General features: G+C 36.2%; 1 non-coding gene across 1 annotated transcript; it reads right to left on the bottom strand.

The window, feature by feature from the left end:
• Positions 1–12,079: 12,079 nt before the first annotated feature.
• LOC115803356 (U6 spliceosomal RNA) lies at positions 12,080–12,186 on the bottom strand. Its single transcript, XR_004024035.1, has one exon. It is a non-coding gene; the product is annotated as a U6 spliceosomal RNA (small nuclear RNA).
• Positions 12,187–20,083: the final 7,897 nt, after the last annotated feature.

Genomic DNA, 20,083 nt, shown 5'->3' with positions numbered 1-20,083 from the left:
CCGGATAAGGTAATTCTATGTTAAAAGATGAGTATTCTCATAAATTCATTTATAAACTCAATATAATCCCAATAAAAAATATCCACAAACTACTCTACAGTGTTAGACAAATTGATACTAAATTTCATATGGGGAAACAAACATGCAAGATTAGCAAGGAAACACTGAGAAAGAAAAAGTATAAAGAGGGGATGAGCCCTACCAGACATTAAAGCAAAATATAGTGTCTAATTAAAGCAGCTTGGTGTATGAATAGAAAAAGAGACTAATGGAATAGAATGGAAAGTTCAGAATTATATCCAAGTATATATGAAAATTTAGTATATGAAAAAGATAAAATTACTTTTAAATCTCCCACCATAAACAAGAATAAACTCTAGATGAATAAAGTATCTAAAGTAAAAATGATAATAGTAACAATAATAACACCACAATAAGAATGCTAGAAAAAAGGCATGGGTGCATTCCTCTTTAATCTGAGTGTTAGAAAAAAACTTCTGTGACTCAAAACCAAAGATTTAAAAATTTGACCATATACATACATATATACACATATATTACATGCAATAAACACCATTTGAAAAGTTAAAAGACAGCAAAGGAATAAAGCCCAATAGAAATCTGGAGAAAAGACAAGAACAGATAATTTACAGCCACACATATACATGGAATATAGATACTGCCCACATAATCCCCAAAGTAGAAAAATGCAAATTAAAACAATACTGCTATCTCATTTCTCACTTTTCAAACTGGTAAAAATTTTCAAATGTATCAACAAATCTTGATGAGGCTGTGGGAAAACACTGTTGGTAGGAATGCAGACTGGCAAGACCTTTCCAGAGAGAAATCTGGAAATACTTAACAAAACTAAACATGCAATTTATCTTCTGACCCAGAAATATGACTTGTTGGAAACTACCCTGAAGATACACTTCCAAAAATACAGAAGACATATTTACAAGTTTATTGATTGCAGCATTGTTTGTAATTGTAATGTTTAGGAAATATAGGAAATCATCTAAACGCCTTTCCCTAGTAGAGAATTTGAATAAACTATGATACCTCTATGTAATCCTAATGCAGCTGTAAAAATAAAGAATGATACCCAGGACGTTCTCTGGTGGTGCAGTGGTTAAGAATCCACCTGCCAACACAGGGGACACGGGTTCGAGCTCTGGCCCGGGAAGATCCCACATGCTGCGGAGCAACTAAGCCCGTGTGCCACAACTACTGAGCCTGAGCTCTAGAGCCCGCGAGCCACAACTACTGAGCCTGCGTGCCACAACTACTTAAGTCTGCATGCCTAGAGCCTGTGCTCTGCCACAAAAGAAGCCACTGCAATGAGAAGCTCGCACACTGCAACGAAGAGCATCCCCCGCTTGCCGCAACTAGAGAAAGCCCATGGGCAGCAACGAAGACCCAATGCAGCCAAAAATAAATAAACAAATTAATTAATTAATTTTAAGAAAAGAATGATTTCCTTCATATATTAATTTTAAAAAGCAAAGTGCAAATAGAGTGTCTTCAGTAGGCTACTCTCCATGTAAGAAAGAAGGCAACATAAATATGCATTCATCTGCTTATCTGTGCAAAATAAATACAAAAATGTTACATCAGAAACTAAAGAAATTAAGCATTGGGAGAAGGTGCAAAGAAGGAGAGAATGGGAATGAGTTAGCAGAGATGAGGAACAAATAACATTTATGTGAACATTTCTCTAAGCATACATTTTTGTATAGTTGTATCTCTTAAAGCCATAGTAATGTTTCAGTTTTCTGAAGTAAATGAACAATTAAAACTAATATGAATGTGTGGGGAAATAAAATGGAATACAAACCAGAGCAAAGAAATATATTGATATTAGAAAGAACCACACAGAAGGGAGTGGGGAAGAAAAGAACTAACCTAAATTACTTTGGAAAATGTCATTTTGACTGGATACTGTAAGGCTAAAGACAAAAAAAAGAACCAAGCTGCTGTAGATATTGTACTCTATTACTAAATCTGTTTTCACAGAAGTATCGTTGAACGAATATGTGACTACATTGTAGATAATGAGAGCCAGTTGTGTAAGGGCGGATTGGGGAGGTATTCTGAAGGAAAAGAGCGTCATCATCAATTTCTGTCCTCCAGTCATTCCATGAAATATAGTGCTTGCCAATGATCAATGATCTAAGTCAAATGCAGAGAATAGACTCAACCAAATGAACATCATCCTATTGCTCATTGCCGTAGGGGGCTGAAAGACTTCCAATGTCATTGCTCATGGGAGTATTTTGTCACTGTCTATCAGTGCACGCTTGGCTCCAGAATTTCAAAATTAACTTCCCTCCTCTTTCTCTGCCTCCTCCTCCTTCTTCAAGATATTTCATAACCACTAGTGACACCTTGCAGAACATTAGAATTTTGCACAACCCTGGATAAGAAATTCTGCTCTAGGGTCACCACTAATGTAGTGAGATAATACATCTAACAATCTAATGGGTCTTCTGATAGCAGGGGCTGAGATGAAGTTTGGAGAAAGCCTTGTGATATGCAGCACAGCTGTGGGGTGAGCATTTCCAATGAGTGAACCACCTTGGGCTGAATTAGCTGGGCTTGAATATTCTAGCTTTGCTCAGTCACTAGATGTGGCCTGCCCCAGTAAGGGCATGAAATTAGGTAAGGCAGCATCTGTAGCTGAGACACATCCTGAAGGAGCTGACAGCTGGGCAACTAGTCCTTTCTTGAAGCAGATAATAAGTGAGGCATCACCATGTCTAACACAGTCCATCTCACGTACTTCCCAAACGCGCCCCTTCCACATATATTTGGGGAGCTCCTCCTATAGGATTCTGGTGGGCCTTTCTTACTAAGAAGAAACTAGAAGAGGAAAGTTAATGGACAAGCTGCAGCCTCATTCCCTGAACAACTGAGGCTCATTTTCTCTCCCAAAATCTATTTTAGATTCTCCTGATTCTCAACTACCACCTGTCGACTGAAGAAAAAAACACTACCTAAAAGTTGTGTTATGTTTTATTTGGAGACCTTACTAAGGGCTAGAGCCTGCCTGGGAGACAGGCTCTCAAATAGCTCTGAGGTAAGGGAGGAGCCAGGATTATAGAAGAGATTTTGCTGGGGGAAAAAAAAAATGTAGTCGAACATCAAAAGATTACCGCTAATCACAAAAAACAGACATCTCAAGTTAATGATTTTAGCACTTTTCTATGTATGGGAAGATGCAAGACTCTGGGATCAATGAAATTATTCCTTTGATATGCACTTTAACTATCTGGGGCCATTATGCTCTTTTTCTCCATCCTGCCTTCCCCTCAGGGCACACCATCAGGCAGGCTGCAGAGGCTGAAGGCTTGATGGCTGGCAACATTCTTTGTTTACTGAAATGGCAGGCAACATTCTTTTGTCTACATACCAATGCTGGCCTCAGTGGCTTACCTGGCACCCAACCCAGACCCCATTCCTGAGGGACCTGAGGTAACCATCTCCTACTCAGGCCTGGGATGCTTTACCTGTCCGTTTACAATCATATTTGGGTAAATAAATACCAAGAAGAATCCAAGTGGATCACCAAAGTGTCATACTTAGCTCTCTGAATATATTCTCCCCTATTTTCTACTAATGAAATATAAATCAGGATCTTAGTAATATGAGGCGTTCCTGCTCTGTTTCTTAAGCGGGATGAGAAAACATGGAGCCACCTAGACTGTGTGTCCTTGTAGTTTCATGAATTTGACCCAATATGTTTTACAACTGAGCATGGACCAAGTGTATTGAATGTCTGAATATTATAGCTGCTAGTTGTATACTTTTCTAGGACAAGCATTTCATCAGTAAAAGACTACACAATAGTGGTTTCTGCAACTTCTAGAAGAAAACTTTATATTATTACTGGGACTCATGAATTTATCCTTCCTTTATTTTTACAGTTATATGAATATGTGTAAGCCATGTCAGAAATGAGATATATGACTATCATATATCTAAGTTTTAATATCAGAAATAACTGAATAACAGAATCTGAATGTCTCATGATTAGACATATCATTAATTAAAACTTTACATGCCTCCTAGCAAAGTATATATGGCCTTTTCTTATTTGTTAATCATGTAAACCATCAACATGTCATCAGAATAATTTCCTACTCTTTTTCCTGCCCAAAGACCAGCATGACATCTGTGTGAGCCAGCTGATCCAACCCAATTTTATTGTTCTGTCTCTGCCATGCATTGCAATATCTGTATTTGCTTTCTTAGTTTCCACAAAATGGCCTCTTGGTATTGGTATGTGTTTCATGAGAAAGAAAATATGAATGGGAATAATGATTTTCAGAATGGTAATATTTCAAGTTGGATATTTAAATTGGGTTACTATTTTATATCATAGGGATACTTCAAACTTCAAGTTTACTGAGATATGATAAAATCTATGACAAATAAAATATGGATCAGATATATTAAATGTAATTACTGGCTATGGCAATTTTCCACAGTACCTCAAAACCCAACTTTAATCATCATTATATGTACATGTTTTAGAGGTTTTATACAAAAATTATATTGATAAACAGACACAGAAAGAGCTTTGTAACAAGAACACATATTTTTGTCTGCTTAATATTTAGTTTGAAATATTTTCTCTATCAAATATATCCTTAAAGTCTATTTTTACATTCATGAATTCATAAGAATTCTAAGGAAGGCCAGGATAAATTTTTCAACAAGTTTGATAGATTTTTTTTTCAGAACAGACATTTCATTTACATGGACCATCTTAAACCAATAGCTAACATAGTATATCTGGATATTGGGGTCACATCACAGCTGAATTCATGCCTAATTAATACTAAACATATAGTGACTGCTTACTAAATGCCTAAAACTCTTCTAAGCACGTTATATGTATTGTATTAACACAGTTCACACTCTCTCCTTCTTCTTCTTCAAGTTTTACAGATAAGAAACCTGAGGCAAAGACAGTTTATTGATTTGTCAGCAACTAACAGGATAAAAGTAAAAATCATTTGCTGGTTACATATATTTACAAGCCAACAGTGCCCTAAAAGACTTTCCAAATAAATTATTTTCTAAGTGCTTATACTATGACCCTGTAATTTTTTTTTATCCCTTCATTAGCCACTCTCTCTTTTGAAGCCCTGGGTAAATTCTAAATAAGTTTATGAATGAGATAATTAAATTTCTTTATGTTCATTTTATGAACACAGGACCTCTGCAAATATTGGTGAATTAGACTAGGGATGGGGAACTTACTTGATTCGGTATAATCATTATGATGGCTAATTTTATGTGCTAACGTGACTGGGGTAAGGGATACCCAGATAGCTGGTAAAACATTATTTCTGAGTGTGTCTGTGAGGGTGTTCCCAGAAGGAATTACCATATGAATTGGTAGATCACCCTCACTAATGTGGGTGGGCATCATCTAACTCACTGATGGCCTAGATAGAATAAAACGGTGGAAGAAGACTGAATTTGCTCTCTCCTTGAACTTGGACAGCCATCACCTCTTGCCCTTGGACATCAGTGGCTCCTGTTCCTCAGGCCTTCAGGTTTGGACTTGGAAATACACCACTAGCTTTTCTGGGCTTCCAGCTTGCAGATGGCAGATAATGGGCATGAGACAATCTCTCATAACAAATTACCTATCTATCTATCTATCTATCTATCTATCTATCTTGCTATCCATCTATCTACTACTGGTTCTGTTTCTCTGGAGAAACCTGATTAATACTGTCATATACCACTTATAGTCTACATATTTTATAGTAGAAAAAACTGGACTTGTATTAAGACAGAGGAATGATTTCCAGCTCTGTACTTAAAAATTTTATGACCATGTGAGAGTAAGTTAAAATGTCTGAGCTTTACTTCTATCATCAATAAAGTGAAAAAACATCTGCCTCACAGATAGCATTTATAATGCATACATCATGGTGCTTGACCTATTATATATGCTCAATGAATCTAAATAATATAAATCCTATTTAATCTCAAGACTTGACTTCTGTATATCCTCTTAAGGATTTATCTCAAGTCTTCCATCCCATTTCCCCCACCAATATATAATCAACAAGTAGTTAATTTTCACTACAACCCATTTAATTACTATGAAAAAACTGGATATTAATGCAAGATTTTTGATCAGTTATTTGTGTTTTGCCTGTTTTTGTTTGTAGTTGACCAGCAGACTTGCTGAATTGTTCTCATTACTTGATAATGTTCTAGGAGATATGGTGTAACTCTAACAGGACTTCCTTTTGACTACACTGTTTTTACCTCTGTTCTGATTCAGTTATTTCATTAAAAGACAGCCTTCAACATTTTTCCTCAGGTAGAGGTTTATGGGTGGTATACCCTCTGAATCCACACATATGTAAAAATATATTTTTTTAAATTTTGCTCTCCAGATGACTGCTGTTTGGGATGGGTACAGGATTTTGGAATCACAGTCTTTATCTTCTACCAGCTTGTAAAGAATGTCCTAGTCACTTCCTGCTTCTTGTATTACAGTTGAGAAAACCAGTAAGACTCTGAATCCTTTGTAAACTACCTTGGAAGTTTTAAAGATATTGTTACATTATTGGAATTCATAAATTTCCCTAGGATATCTCTATGTGTATACCTTTTCTCCCTAGGAGCCCTTTCAATTTGCTGGTTCAACTAAGCCTTTTCACTCATGAGTCCCTTCAGTTTGCTGACTCCAGTCTTTCGGTGAAGCTAAATTTCTTCTATCATTTGTTTAATCCATATATTTCTTCCAATTGATCCATTTTCTTCTCCTGAAACTTTTCATTTTCCTGGATCTATCTATAAGGTTTCTTATTTTCCTCTTCATGGTTTTTGTTTTTATCTGTTTTAGATTTTCTTCAACTTGATTTTTTGGTCTACTAATTCAGTTCAGTCTTCAGCATTGATCATATTCTTTGCCATTTTGTCAATTGCAATTTTAAATTCAAAATCATATTCAAAAGAAATTTTTGATATATTCTAATTGTACCTCTTTAAGAGCTAACTTCTGTCTTTTTCATTAATTCTATTTAAATGGTGATCTTCTGTATTGAAAGTTATATTGACTTTCTTCCCTCCTGTTACTGAGACCCTATAAGGGAGTTATCCTTCTCATTTCTAAATCACAGTTTTCTATTCTCCTAGAACCCATAAAAATCGGCTTAGAGGGTCTTTTTTAAAAAAAAAAATCTTTATTGGAGTATAATTGCTTTACAATGGTGTGCTAGTTTCTGCTGTATAACAAAGTGAATCAGCTATACGTATACATATATCCCCATATCCCCTCCCTCTTGTGTCTCCCTCCCACCCTCCCTATCCCACCCCCTTAGGTGAACACAAAGCACCAGAGTTGATCTCCCTGTTCTATGAGGCTGCTTCCCACTAGCCATCTATTTTACGTTTGGTAGTGTATATATGTCCATGCCACTCTCTCACTTTGTCCCAGCTTATCCTTTCCCCTCCCCATGTCCTCAAGTCCATTCTCTACGTCTGCATCTTTATTCCTGTTCTGCCCCTAGGTTCTTCAGAACCATTTTTTCTTTTTAGATTCCATATATATGTGTTAGCATACAGTATTTGTTTTTGCTAGAGAGTCTTTTTGAGAAGTGGCAAATAATCCAGTGGCAGGAGGCAGTGGTTTTGTGGGTCACCATTGAATGAACAGGAAACCATTAGGCAACCTGCTGAGATGTGGGGATGAAAAATTTATGCTTCCGGGTTTCTTGGAGATACAAACCAAATTTTAGGAGTTGAAAAGAAAGAGCAATTTCTTCAACTGACCATATTATTTAAAAGAATTGCCTTTTCAATATGTATAATGGACAATAAGTTGATACAATGTTTATCACAATTCTCAGGAAAGAAAGATTAAACACTGTAAAGGCAGGAGAGGAGAATTCAAAGAGAAGATAAAGAGGCTTTTTATGTGTTTTCTTCCACAGTAATCAACCACAGACACAGGCAATGTCCTTGAACCACCCTTCAGTTCATGCTTCCTGGATTTCCTCTGTCTGATGTTGAAACCTGGCTACCTTTTTGTTTAGCTGTAATTCCCCTCATGTACCAGGAGCAATTCTTCTAGGGCAGAAACATCCCACCCCAATCAGTTTCACTGGGTTCATCAGGGATTGGGAAGGACACTCAAATACTATATGTAGCAAATTAGTAAACATACAAGTTTAGTTCTTTGAAGGGATTCATAGACTGAGGTCCCTTAGAAAACCCTGAAACACTGGTCTTTATCTTCAAGCTCTGAGGAGAGGCAAATCTTCTCTTCTGCTGCTATTTCCTCTACTCTCATCTGGCAGTCTCCAGGACTGTCTCTGTCACAAAGATCTCAGAGAACCTTCTACCTTAGTTGGACTCTCCAGGCTCTACAAACATGGTGATTCTACTTGCTGTTTCATTCCAGATACAAAGTCAGAAGGAAAAAGGAGTCAGTACTTGAGGATCCACCTTCCCATGCCATCCAAAAGGGTAGGGGATACAGAAAGAAAGGCAACAGAGAATATTCCTTTGTCAGTGAAATGCTCAAATTCAGATCCTTACTCAACTCAGTGAGAATCTATCATATTTATTTTTAAATATGAAAATGGTGTCAGGGGAAAATGCTATTGCTTCAGACTGAATGCAGGTATGTAAGTAGGGAAAATGCTATTGCTTCAGACTGAATGCAGGTATGTAAGTAGTCAATATCACTGAAACCAAATTAACCATGAGATTCAAAATACATTTTAAATATGTTTATGATAAACAGTCTGTTGTGACTGAACCTATTCATTTATACTGAAATGACATATTGCTGCACTAACCAATTACCACATAAGAGCATTAATGGTGTTAAGGAATTTCAGCTGTAAGCTTTACACTGAATAGAAAACAGAAGAAATGAACATAGAAGAGGTAGAAATAGGATATGTCCTTTTCATTTATCCAGCTAAAATTTAGTTTAGCTTTCCAGGGTATACCAGTCAAAAAATATTTAACACTTGATTCTGCTGATTGACTTAAACTTCCCATTCCTTTCTATGGCCAGAAAACCACTTGCTTGGCAACCTTAAAAAAAAAAAAAAGGAAAATAATCTGCTCAATGTTAATTGTAATTCACTGACCTCATTTTCTTTTGTTAGAAAAGTCCCAGCAAAATATGGATCACAGCCATGAATCAGGCCTGTACATTCCAATCAAGTTCCCTGGTTTTGACCTCCTTAGGGATAGGGTAGAAGAGGATGATGCTAAGACCCTAGAGAAGTCATACTGGGTCACTGACAAAACGCTTTTTTTTAAATCATTAAAATCCTATTGAAAAAGTACCAAAGGTAGCTCAGTGGGGGAAATGACAGTCTTTTAAACAAATAGTTCTACATACTACATAGTTTTTGAAGGCATAGTTTTGAAGTTTTCAACGCCTACATGTTTTCTCACGAATAAAACCAAAGTGAGGCCTGTCAGATTATCTGTATGTTCCCTTCTGAATCCACTGGATTCTGTGTTTAAGTGTGTTTAAACAAGGCTGTCATCAACAATCATCTTGACTTTTAAAAGTGTATTCTACTTCAGAATTATGTGTGGAATAAACACCTTAAAAGTGAAAAAATAAACAAATGGTTCTAGAAATTCCATGACCATATATACAAAAAAAAAGAGAACCTATATACACACTTTACAATTTCACAAATATTTACTAAAACTAGATCATAGACCCAAATATGAAATGCAAAACTATAATACTGCTAGTAGAAAACAGAGGAGTTTTTAAGATACAATACCAAAAGCACAACCAATGAAAGAAAATTGATAGTTGGGCTTCATTAAAAGAAAAAAGACCCAAAACTTCTGCTCTAAGAAAATTAAAAATTAAGCCACAGACCAGAAGAAAATATTTATAAAACACATACTTAATAAAGGACTTGTATCCAAAATAGACATATTTAAAATCGAAAACAAGAAAACAACCCAATTAAGAAAAGAAAAATGACATAAACAGACACCTTACCAATGAAAATATATAGACTGCAAATAAGCACATGAAAAGATGCTCAAGATCATGTCTTTATGAAGTTGCAAAGTAATCAACAATTATAGTCCACTAAACATTTATTAGAATGGCTAAATTAAAAAAAAATCCTGACAATAAAAATTTCTGGTAAGGAGGTAGAACAACAGAATCTCTCATCCATTGCAGGTGGGAATCCAAAACAGTACAACCATTTGGAAAACAATTTTGCAGGTTCTCAAAAGCTAATCATAGTTTACCATATGCAATCTAGCAATTTTGCTCCTAGGTATTTACTAAACTGATTTGAAAACTTATACCTACATGAATAGCTATCTGCATGTGAATATTTATAGCACTTTTATTCATGATTGCACATATTGGAAGCAAAAAAGACATCCTTTAATAAGTGAATGGATGTACAAACTGTGGTGTACCCATACAATGAAATATTATTCAATGATAAAAAGAAATGACCTGTCGGGCAAGGAAGACAGGGATGGATTTCAAAGCCATATTGCTAACTGAAAGATGACTGTCTGAAAAGGCTACCTATTTTATTATTCCAATTATATGCCATTTCAGAAAAGGCAAAAATACAGAGACAGAAAAAGATCAGTGATTGCCAGGAGTTCAGAGAGAGCGGCTATGTTGAGTAGGTGAAGCACAGGAGATATTACCATCATGGAAAATTAGGTAACGAGTATATAGGCTCTCTGCATTATTTCTTACTGCTGCATGTAAATCTACAATTATCTCAAAATAAAAAGTTTGGGGCTTCCCTGGTGGCGCAGTGGTTGAGAGTCCGCCTGCCGATGCAGGGGACGCGGGTTCGTGCCCCGGTCTGGGAAGATCCCATGTGCCGCGGAGCAGCTGGGCCCGTGAGCAGTGGCCGCTGGGCCTGCGCGTCCGGAGCCTGTGTTCCACAACGGGAGAGGCCACAGCAGTGAGAGGCCCGCGTAGCGCAAAAAAAAAAAAAATAATTAAGAAAACCAACCAGGTGAAACCAAGTTAATAATACATTTCATTTACCCCAATATATCTAAAATATCATCATTTCAACATGTAATCAATATAAAATAGTAATAAGATGTTTTCCATTATTTTGGTATAAGCCTTCAAAGTCTGGTGTATATTTTATATGGATAGCATATCTCAAATCAGATGCTCAGTTTCCTCAGGAATGCTTGATCTATGCTTGATCTATATTTACATTTCATAAAATTTAATGTTGAAAAATTAGATTCATATGTGCAAGTTATCCCAAACATACTTAAATACTTCCAATAATTGAAACAGTTACCAAAAAGGCATTTTCCTTTAATATCTCTATCCACATGGCCAAAACTGGCTCATCTCTTTTAGAAAAATTGATTTCACTTTGAAGCAAAAACGCATCGATTTCAAATTACATATGTCCAAGTGAATTAAATTCACTAATTCTTGTATCAACTAAGTATTATTAATATGGAATTCAAAGGGAGTATTTCATAAGTTGAAAGTACTTTCAGTGTACCAATATATACAAAATGTTCTTCACATTTGTCTTGTAGTTTTTGCAGTCAATGTATATAATGCTGTCTATTACAATTAATACCTTCATGTTGATTCAGGATAGGAAAATGTGTAATGTCATTATTATTTATATAAATTCTGAAAAGTTTCTATTTGCGTATAAAATTGTGTACCTCTCTAGCTGCGTCACAAGCTTTTCCTTTCCTTGGAGCTTCAGTTCCATCTCATTGAGATGCAATGTAGTACTGGTGAGAAAATGTAAATCATAGCATCAATTTTGGCTTTGATTACTGAATATTTGGCAAGTATCCCCCCCCTTTTTTTAAACATCTTTTTTGGAGTATAATTGCTTTACAATGGTGTGTTAGTTTCTGCTGTATAACAAAGTGAATCAGCTATGAGTGTACATATATCCCCATATCTAATCCCTCTTGCGTCTCCCTCCCACCCTCCCTATCCCACCCCTCTAGTTGGAGACAAAGCACCGATCTGACCTCCCTGTGCTATGTGGCTGCTTCCCACTAGCTATCTATTTTACATAAAAATATGGAACACTTCATGAATTTGCGCATCATCCTTGTGCAGGGGCCATGCTAATCTTCTCTGTATCGTTCCAATTTTAGCATATGTGCTGCCGAAGCAGGCACCCCTCCCCCTTTTTTAAAGGAAATCTCGAATTGAAGTTAATGGTGGAGTAAATATTTGTAAAGCTCTTTCATGACTCAACCAATGAGCGTTGACAAAGACCACAGATCATTACATTTGCTGTCTTTCGTTACTTTTAAGAGTTCCATCAACTGGTGCTGATTCATAACATTGCAGTAATATACTAAACAACTTCACCACTGTACTTTTGATATAGAGTCTGCTTCAGAACATTGAGCAAAATAGTTTTAATATGTATCACGCTGGGAATGAAGTAACAAGAAAAACATCATCCCATAAATCCAGATTTTTTTTTTTTTTTTTTTGCAGTACGCAGGCCTCTCACTGTTGTGGCCTCTCCCGTTGCGGAGCACAGGCTCCGGACGCGCAGGCTCAGCGGCCATGGCTCACGGGCCCAGCCGCTCCGCGGCATGTGGGATCTTCCCGGACCGGGGCACAAACCCGTGTCCCCTGCATCGGCAGGCGGACTGTCAACCACTGTGCCACCAGGGAAGCCCCAAATCCAGATGTTTTACCTGACTTAGCTGGAATACCACTTTTCTTATTGAGCTTAAATTCTTTTTTGACAAACGTAAAAGATTCAGATCTATCCCATGAGTTTTATTTCGTAGGCTTCAAATTGATATTTCTTCATAAATTTGGATGCACTTTGACACAAAATATATCCAAAGTGTTACCTGGGCAATGTCTCTTACATTACATGCAGTAGTGACCTCTGAGTTGAGACTGGTCCCAAGGGGTCTTTTACAGTACTATATGGGCTCCAAACCCAGAAGCATAGAGTAAAAAACAAGGGAGTCCAAGGTCATGATGCAGTATACCCTATATGACTGTAAATTTAATCCAAGAGCTCTCTAGTGATTATAGCTATCTGAAAATGCAGTGCATTGAATGGATAGATTGTGAAGTTTTCCATATTTGAAGTGTTCAATTAAAGTCAGAGTTTGGTAGGGATCCCACTTGTTCTTTTTGATTGTTACAGAATTTTCAGCAGTAGGCATAAAACTAGTAGTATAATAAAAAATGGGTCTCTTCACCCCTGTCCACTTTATCTGAATACTAGTTAGAGACTGGGGATCTAGAGCACCAGGAAAAATTTCTCAAAGCATCCTTTTCCTTGTGGTATCACAGAGTACTTAATTCTAAACACCAACCATAATGATAGGGTCTAGACAGAGTATTGTTTCTTATGATTTTGAAAATAAATTGTCTCTAATTCTTTACCTATATTCATAACAATTGGAAATACATTTGCATGCATATTTGATCACGCTGCAAGTCTTCAGACTTCTTCATCCTTAGGAAAATACTTGAGGAGAAAAAGAAAAAGATATGTTTCACACCACATCCTATCAGCTCACAGTACCTAAATTCAATATACCAAATAAAGGCCACTCAAGGCAGTGAACACAGTTCATCTCCAGAGACAGGACTATCAATCAAATGATTTTGCTTCCTCTCCCATCCTTGAGCATCCTGGGACCTGGCTATTGGTCTTTAACAACAACAACAACAAATCTGCTTTGCTACAAAACCAGTGAAATATTCAGATCCTACCTGTATGTGTTCTTGCCTGTGCAGTAACCTCTGACTCTTAGCTAGTCTACCTAACTGTTATCTGTGAGAGACAAGTATGTATATATACAAGGATGTAGGATACTGCCTGGAAATTAAAAGACACTAACATAATAGAAAATATTATCAGTAAATTTTACTTGACTATGGGTTGCTCACATTTCAGAACAGGAAATAGCTGTCATGGGCACTGAGGTGGAATATGTTTCCATGTTACTAATATTTTATCAGCTGAAAAGTCAGTCCCTTCCAGGTACACCCACAACCTAGTAAATGTCAAAGATGAATGTAAGAGACTTGGGGATTCTCTTCATTGCCTTTATTAGTATGCATTAGTGTTGTTTTTGTAGATAGGTTCACATTTTCAGTGACTCATCAAATATTTGATAGGGATACTGTTCAATACCTTCAAGTGAGACAAAGGAATAAAAGGCCACCTATGGCCTTGGTGTCTTTAGGGAATAAAGATAGAGGATCTGGCAAATTCTGTGTGCCCCTTAAGTTCGTTATAAAACAAGTACTATTCACAAGCTGTTACACCATGAGCAATTTAGTAGAGTCGATATCCAAGCCTACACCAATTCTCCTGGTCCAATTATTGCTGTGTATCTATAGGTCATTCTTTTACTTTCTGAGTTTGTATATTTGCTGAGTGTTGAATCTCACAGGCATAGAGAGAGTCTTCTTCCTGGAATCCTCTCCTAACTTCCTTCTGCTTACCTATATGTTTCCTCTGTTTAATTTTCACCTCCCTGGAGAGGCTTCCTTGATGGCTTAGGCTTTAAAGCTCAGAAAGACTACAGCAATTTTTGTGTATGCCACATGGGTGCTATTTATCTTGTGCGGGCGCCCAAGCCATCTATCCTTTGGTAGACCTGGGACCGAGCACAGGGGACTGCAAGTAGGAAGTGCACAGCACAGGTGTGCTGTGCACTCAGCCTCTCACTGCTCTGGGGGAAGCATTCCGTTTATTGGATAAAATAATTAGGGGGTGGAATATTATAATGAAAGAGAAAACTCTCAGATTTTATAATTGTGAACATATGAAATGCTGCCTTATCCACAGCCTACACCAGACCTATATAGTGATGTACTACTGTCATCCGTATTGCCAAAACAAATGCAAAAAAATAAACAAAACCCCTGCACAACATGATACTGGTACTGTATTTTAGAAACTGACAGCAGGCTATTTTTATCTTTAGCCCAAGCTGAACGCTGACTTCGCCTTGATTTCCCTCCCTTGGCAAGGGCAGAGACTACAGCTTAGAAGCTTCTCTAACCTCCCACAACCCAGTGTTTAACCTACAGATTTATATACAGTAATGCTCAGCGAATGCCTGCTAAATCAGTGGGCTTTAATGTAAGGTACATGTCCTTGGAGTACACAGATAATTTCCAAGAGGCCCACAGGCACGGCTACACCTAAGGACACCAGTTTTCAGATCTTCCACTGCCTATGTACCCTTTCTAAAACTAACCTGCCTGAACACACCTCTGGTCCAGGCTCATGCTGGTTCTGCTTTCACATGGCCACTTCAAAATTGTCCTCCCGCTTTACAAAAGAAAGGCATCCAACTCAAAAATCTGGAATCTTACTATAGTGCCTTACATTATACTGATAGCCTCCCAGATGCCAAGCAAAAGGGAAATTTGCAATACAGTGAAACTTCCTTTAACAAAGAATGGTATTGAAATGTGGTATTTGGAGTTATCTTGGAAAGTTCTGAATCCAGATACATTGTAGAATGGGGTGGTGAAGAAAAAAAATTGCTTAACGAACTCTCTTCCTCCATATCCCAAGCATTTTCAAAGAACTGATTATCAGTAGAGTTTTGTGAGAGCAAAACAAAGAGAGCATTGTTAAGAAATATGGATGGTGATGGTACTTTCAGATAGGTGACAAACTCAAGGTAATGCTTTGTGCCTTACCCATCTTAGATTTAGAATTCAGAAGTCAGATGCAGTCATGAAGAGTATATTAATACACTTATTTAAATTGGAAAAAAATGAAGTCAGACTTTTTCTGACAGTCTGATTGGTTTCATAATGAAGACTGCCGTTGATAATTAGTTTATTTGACAAGTTGATTGCCAAATTTTTAATAAGCTAAATCTGCATCCCCACAATTTTGAAAAAGATATATTTAAAACTCATGATAAGATGAATCATTTTATATAAAACATCTTTTATTTTCAAAAGTGGGTTGAAATTAACAATATTTTAATTCCTCAAAGCTTTCCAAGTATACAAAGGTTCCTATAAGTAAGGGAGGAACACATGTAACTAGGACCCATTTAAAAATTTTCAGAATAGTTATGAGCACACATATTCCATAAAGGCAGGGGTCTTTATTTTCTTTGGTTCACTGTTTTATTTTAGCCTACAACAATACCTGACACATAGCAGACACTCAATAAATATTTGATGATAAATGAATAAAGTTTTCTGTATTCCCCTGGTACTGGTTTCTCAGCATGTTGAAGAAAGAGCAGTATGTCAACTTTTAGAATCTTTTTTTTACTCTTTCACAATTTTCCACTTGCAAAGTTGAACCTTTCACATAATTTAGTGCCATTTAGTTTTGTCTTTTTCTCCTGGATTTCACACATATTTTTTTCTTCTTCTTTTTTTCTTTTTTGCGTTTAAGGGAAGGAAAGTTTGGTGATATGCCTCAATTCAATTAAGTTTTCTTAGAAATCCAAACTTTGGAAAGACTTTTATGGCTCCCATACTTATTAGAAAAATGAAGACAAAGGGAAATTCAATGACTTAAACTCACTGCTATTTCTAGTCAGAGTATACTGCTCTTGGCTGTCATCATAATGTGCTCTATAGTGAACGAATTGGCCTAACAACAATAGCATCAAAAAGAATAAAAAAAAATAGGAATAAATTTAACCAAGGCTGTGAAATAACTGTATGTTGAAAACAATAAGACAGTGATGAAAGAAACTGAAGACAACACAAACAGATGGAAAGATATACTACGTTCATACACTGGAAGAATCAATACTGTTAAAATGACTATACTACCCAAGGCAATCTACAGAATCAAAACAACTCCTATCAAAATTCCAACGGCATTTTTCACAGAAATAGAACAAACAATCCTAAAGTTTGTATGGAACCACAAAAGACCCTAAATAGCTAAAGCTGTCTTGAGAAAGAACAAAGCTGAAGTCATCATTCTTCCTGATTTCAAACTATACCACAAAGCCACAGTAATCAAAACGGTATGGTATTGGCATGAAAACAGACACATAGATCAATGGAACAGAATAGAGATCAGAAATAAACTCATGCACATATGGTCAACTAATTTATGACAAAGGAGTCAAGAATATACAATGAGGAAAGATAGTCTCTTCAATAAATGGTGGTGGGAAAACTGGATAGCCACATGCAAAAAAAAAAAAAGAAAAAGAAAAAAATGAAACTAGATTTCTATCTTACTCCATACACAAAAATCAAATCAAAATGGATTAAAGACTTGAACATAGGACCTGAAACCATAAAAGTCCTAGAAGAAAACATAGGGGATAAGCTCCCATTGATCTTGGTGATGATATTTAGATTTGACACCAAAAGCAAAAGCAACAAAAGTAAAAATAAATAAGTGGGACTACATCAAATTAAAAGGTTCTGCAAAGCAAAGGAAACCATCAACAAAATGAAAAGGCATCCTACAGAATGGGAGAAAATATTTGCAAGTCATGTATCTGATAAGGGGTTAATATCTAAAAAATATGTTTTTAAAAACTCACACCACCAAATAGCAAAACAAGCCAACCATCTGATTGAAAAATGGGCAGAGGAACTGAATAGACATTTTTCTAAAAAAGGTATACAAATGGCCAACAGGTACATGAAAAGGTGCTCAACATCACTACTCATCAGGGAAATGCAAAACAAAACAATGAGATATCACCTCACACCTGTTAAAATGGCTATCATCAAAAACACAAGAAATAACAAGTGTTGGTGGGGATGTGGAGAAAAGGGAGCCCTTGTGCATTGTGGATGGGAATGTAAATTGGTGCAGCCACTGAAAAACAATATGGAAGTTCCTAAAAATTATTAAATAGAGCTACGATATAATCCAGCAATTGCACTTCTGGGTATATATCCAAAGGCATTAAAAATAGGATCTCAAAAAGATATCTCACTACCATGTTCATTGCAGCATTATGCACAAGAGCCAAGCTATGGAAACAACATAAGTGTCCATGGACAAATCAATGGATAAAGAAGGCGTGTGTGTGTGTGTGTGTGTGTGTGTGTGTGTGTGTGTGTTTGTATACAGTGTATGTATGTACATACAACAAAATATTATTCAACCTTGAGAAAAAAAGGAAATCTTGCTATTTGCGACAGCATGGATGGAACTTGAGGACATTATGCTAAGTGAAATAAGTCAGACAGAGAAAGACAAAACCACATAGTATTACTTATACGTGGAGTTAAAAAAAAAAGTCAAACTCTTAGGAACAAAGAGTAGAAAAGTGGTTGCCAGGGGCCAGGGCAGGGGGTGGGAGAAATAGGGGGGTTGATAAAACGGTACAAACTTTCAGCTGAAAGATGAATAAGGTCTGAGGATCTAATATAAAACATGGTGACTACAGTTTGATATAACACTATATTGTATAACTGAAATTTACTAAGAGAGTAGAACTTAAAGGTTCTCACTAAAAAAAAAAGCATAAATACGTGAGGTGATGGATGTGTTAATTACTAGATGGTGGAATTTGGCCTAACAGAAACAAATTCAAGCTCACTATTCTGATTGGGCTTGCTTCATATAGATTATTCAAGGGTCAAAAAGAATTATATTACATTTAAATTTTTGGTTTAAAAACCAACAGCAAATCTTAAAACATCTTTTCTGATAACTAGGGTGAGATCTATAGAATTTTATAAGTAATGAAGGTTATATGCTTTGTTCATTTTGAAACTAAAAATTTGTGCTCAGATATGAACCTGTTGTTTATTTGTCTTGTTTTGTGAAATTTGTTTTGATTGACTGCTTCTAGAATGAGAGCTGCAATAGATGTGCTCCATCAAGTTCAAGTCCATGTCTATATCATGGTCTTTTCCCAAGTTCCAAGCATAGGTTCTGACACAGGGATGAATCTCAAAAACGTGTGTGTGTGTATACACACACACACATATATACATATATATGTATATATATGCATATTCTCTACATGGTCCAAACCAGAACAGTAAAGATATTAAAATCATACAAGATGAAGAATAGTTGAAACTTAGTAATTATTATCCTGAAAAATAGAAAATTTATAGTTGATTGACAGCTTTTATCTTGTTATGTGAAAGATATTTGTTTGTATATGTCAACAGGATTCAAACAAATAATTAAAACTTATAAGAATTGTAAACCAAAAGGAAGACGTTCCTAAGAACTCAGGCATATAACTAGAAACATTCAATTGTCTGTAACTAGAAGAATTCAAACATCCTTTTAAAGGATGCTGTAGGTTGTACTTATTTTTAAGAACAAAATTAGATATATTTAATGCCCATTATTGAACTAAAATCCCATAATCCTATAAATCCTATGATGCTACAGCTAAGTTGTGTTGAACATTTATTATACGTGTTCATCACTGACAGATAGTTTTACCTAGTTTTTTTCTTTAGACCTATGTGATAAACCTTATTTTCATCACTGTTTTACATATTAACAAACTGAGGTATTTAAAGTAACTTACTCATGCTACCACAGGCATCAGGTGGGTGAACTAGGTCTTGAAACACTTGAAGGCTACCCGCAATTTTAGATTGAGTAAAATAACTCTCACCTCTATTTTCTTCTTTTATTGTGACAACCAGGTACTTGGTGGTTGGGTACAGTAAGTTACCCTTACCCCTTTAGAACAGTGAACGTTCAAATATGTAAAGTCTATGGGCAACTTGTCTAATATTACAGTTAATTACTGGCATCAAAGTGGATCTCAACTCAAAATCCCCAACAGCCAGCAGGGATTTTTACAGTAAAAAAAGTGTAAGAAGTATGTGGAATCTAAAATATGACACAAATTAACTTATTTATGAAACAGAAACAGACTCATAGACATTGAAAACAGACTTGTGGTTGCCGAGGGGGAGGGAGAGTGGGGGAGGGATGGATTGGGAGTTGGGGATTAGCAGATGGAAACTATTATACTGTATATAGAATGGATAACAAGGTCCTACTGTATAGCACATGGAACTATATTCAGTATCCTGTGATAGACCATAATGGAAAAGAACATGAAAAAGAATACATAGATGTATAACTGA

This window comes from Delphinapterus leucas, chromosome X (assembly GCF_059928025.1).
Source record: "Delphinapterus leucas isolate spDelLeu-1000000601 "Yukka" chromosome X, BTC_Dleu_Yukka2, whole genome shotgun sequence".
Lineage (NCBI taxonomy): Eukaryota > Metazoa > Chordata > Mammalia > Artiodactyla > Monodontidae > Delphinapterus > Delphinapterus leucas.
The sequence above is the reverse complement of the archived record's forward strand: the minus strand, read 5'-3'. Positions and strand labels throughout refer to the sequence as shown.